Raw genomic sequence first — 3068 nt, forward strand, 5'->3', positions numbered from 1 at the left:
ACGAACCGGCCTCCGCGGATATCTTTGCTTCGGAACAAAACCCTGCAATCAAATAGATTGTTGTCCCAAGGGCGCCATATTCTAGGAGCCCAAGTTATGCTATTGAAAATTCGTTCCTCTAGCAGTTCCGGTTTGAGCATTCCGTTCCCTTTTTCAAACTCCACTTCTTTTCATATAGCAATCCCTGATCAAAGAGAGAACAATATCCATTTCAAAACATTTCTAACAGATTCCTTAGTTCGGACCGACGAAGTAATGTCACTCGACTATTATCAACCTGACTGCAATCTTTTTCTGTCGGTAAGGATTGCACCAGAGCACCTTCTACTTCTAATAGGCCATGAACTATAGATAGAGAAGAATCATTCTGAGCGAGTACATAAGAAGCGATCCACTTTTTTTCATCGGTTCCAGGGGAAGACCAAAGATCTTGCGCGGCAGGTCCGCCAGAAAAACTCAAAAGAGAAAGAAGTCTCGTTAATCTCTTCATGCTCGTTCCAAGTTCGAAGTACCTTTTGGCCAAAGAAAAACCCGCTTCCTGACACGATTGCCTCTTTATCTTTATATAGATAGATTCTATGGGGTTATTACTTAGTAAGTCTATTTTGTACAAGAGCCCCTCCTATCTGATAGAAAAGGGTCCCATGATCCCGAGCCGATCTTACCTTGGCTCGCAAACCCCAAGTTTGTCTATGAAGAGCTAATCTAATTGTATTTTTTTCTAGAATGGATTTCTTATGTGGAATACTAATGGATAGGGCTTCGTTGCTAAGTGCTACAAGATCTAGTGCACTGGAACTCGTGGTTATGGACCCGAATCCTTTAGTATGGAACATTGTCTTTTCCAAGTAAAAACCCCTAGTATATGAAAGAATGAAAAGGTGCTTTCGTTCTTGTGGAATAAGAAGCCCTCGTACCTTAATGAAAGGAAAATCGTAATTTTTCGTTAGGTATTTGACCAAATAGGATCGTCCAGTTCCTACAGAACCTATCACTAAAATACCCGATAGGGCTAAGCGGAACGAAAAGGGTTTTCCATGAGATGGTAAATGAAAACGATTAGTCCCACACGAGGTTTGGGAATAAGTGATTGTCTGATAATGAGCAAGGAATATACGTCTTTCTGCTAAAGAGGATCTATTAAACTCATAATTCATTAGATCCTTGTTATCAATGCCAACTAGGTATCATAAGTAAATGGATCCCGGTTGTTCAATCCTTTGATAACCAAGGTCATTCTTTGCTAAAGAGAAATGATCACTATGAGTCAGACTCAATAGAATTGGATCCATTCCAAATAGCGAGAATTAGGATTCTTGATCCCTCTCAATCTCTCTTTCAATTCGAGGATCCAGAGAGGTGTTTTCATAGTCATCTCCGAATATTTGCCATCTCGGAATATTTTCGATTTCATTTTTCTATGATATGTCTTTCTATATGAAAATTGGTTATTTACGATGTACGATGATCCCTGTTAAGCATCCATGGCTGAATGGTTAAAGCGCCCAACTCATAATTGGTAAATTTGCGGGTTCAATTCCTGCTGGATGCACACGAACGGGAACATTCCATAAGTCTATTGGAACTGGCTCTCTATCCATGGAATCTCATCCATCATCCATACATAACGAATTGGTATGGTATATTCATACCATAACATAAGAACAATAAGAACTCGAATTCTTATCGATACTGGAACTCAGAGCATAGGAGGGAAAGTCGATTTATGGATGGAATCAAATACGCAGTATTTACAGAAAAAAGTCTTCGTTTATTGGGAAAGAATCAATATACTTTTAATGTCGAATCGGGATTCACTAAGACAGAAATAAAGCATTGGGTCGAACTCTTCTTTGGTGTTAAGGTGGTAGCTGTGAATAGCCATCGACTACCTGGAAAAGGTAGAAGAATAGGACCTATTCTGGGCCATACAATGCATTACAGACGTATGATCATTACCCTTCAACCGGGTTATTCTATTCCACTTCTAGATAGAGAAAAAAACTAAAGGAGAATACTTAATAATACGGCGAAACATTTATACAAAACACCTATCCCGAGCACACGCAAGGGAACCGTAGACAGGCAAGTGAAATCCAATCCACGAAATAATTTGATCCATGGACGGCACCGTTGTGGTAAAGGTCGTAATTCCAGAGGAATCATTACCGCAAGGCATAGAGGGGGAGGTCATAAGCGCCTATACCGTAAAATAGATTTTCGACGGAATCAAAAAGACATATCTGGTAGAATCGTAACCATAGAATACGACCCTAATCGAAATGCATACATTTGTCTCATACACTATGGGGATGGTGAGAAGAGATATATTTTACATCCCAGAGGGGCTATAATTGGAGATACTATTGTTTCTGGTACAAAAGTTCCTATATCAATGGGAAATGCCCTACCTTTGAGTGCGGTTTGAACTATTGATTTACGTAATTGGAAGTAACCAATTAGGTTTACGACGAAACCTAGAAATCGATCACTGATCCAATTTGACTACCTCTACGGGATAGACCTCAACAGAAAACTGTTGAGTAACGGCAGCAAGTGATTGAGTTCAGTAGTTCCTCATAGAAAATTATTGGCTCTAGAGATATGGTAATATGGAGAAGACAAAATTGTTTGAAGCACGCACAGAACCGGAAGCGCCCCTTGTTTCAAAGAGAGGAGGACGGGTTATTCACATTTAATTTGATGGTCAGAGGCAAATTGAAAGCTAAGCAGTGGTAATTAAGACCCCCGGGGGAAAATAGGGATGTCTCCTACGTTACCCATAATATGTGGAAGTATCGACGTAATTTCATAGAGTCATTCGATCTGAATGCTACATGAAGAACATAAGCCAGATGACGGAACGCAGAGACCTAGGATGTAGAAGATCATAACATGAGCGATTCGGCAGATTTGGATTCCTTTCCTATATATCCACTCATGTGGTACTTCATCATATGATTCATATAAGATCCATCTGTCTAGAGATCGTCATATACATCTAGAAAGCCGTATGCTTTGGAAGAAGCTTGTACAGTTTGGGAAGGGGTTTTTTGAGAGAAAAGAAG

The sequence above is a fragment of the Triticum urartu genome, unplaced genomic scaffold, assembly GCF_056163025.1.
Source record: "Triticum urartu cultivar PI428250 unplaced genomic scaffold, HENAU_Tu73 scaffold2, whole genome shotgun sequence".
NCBI lineage: Eukaryota > Viridiplantae > Streptophyta > Magnoliopsida > Poales > Poaceae > Triticum > Triticum urartu.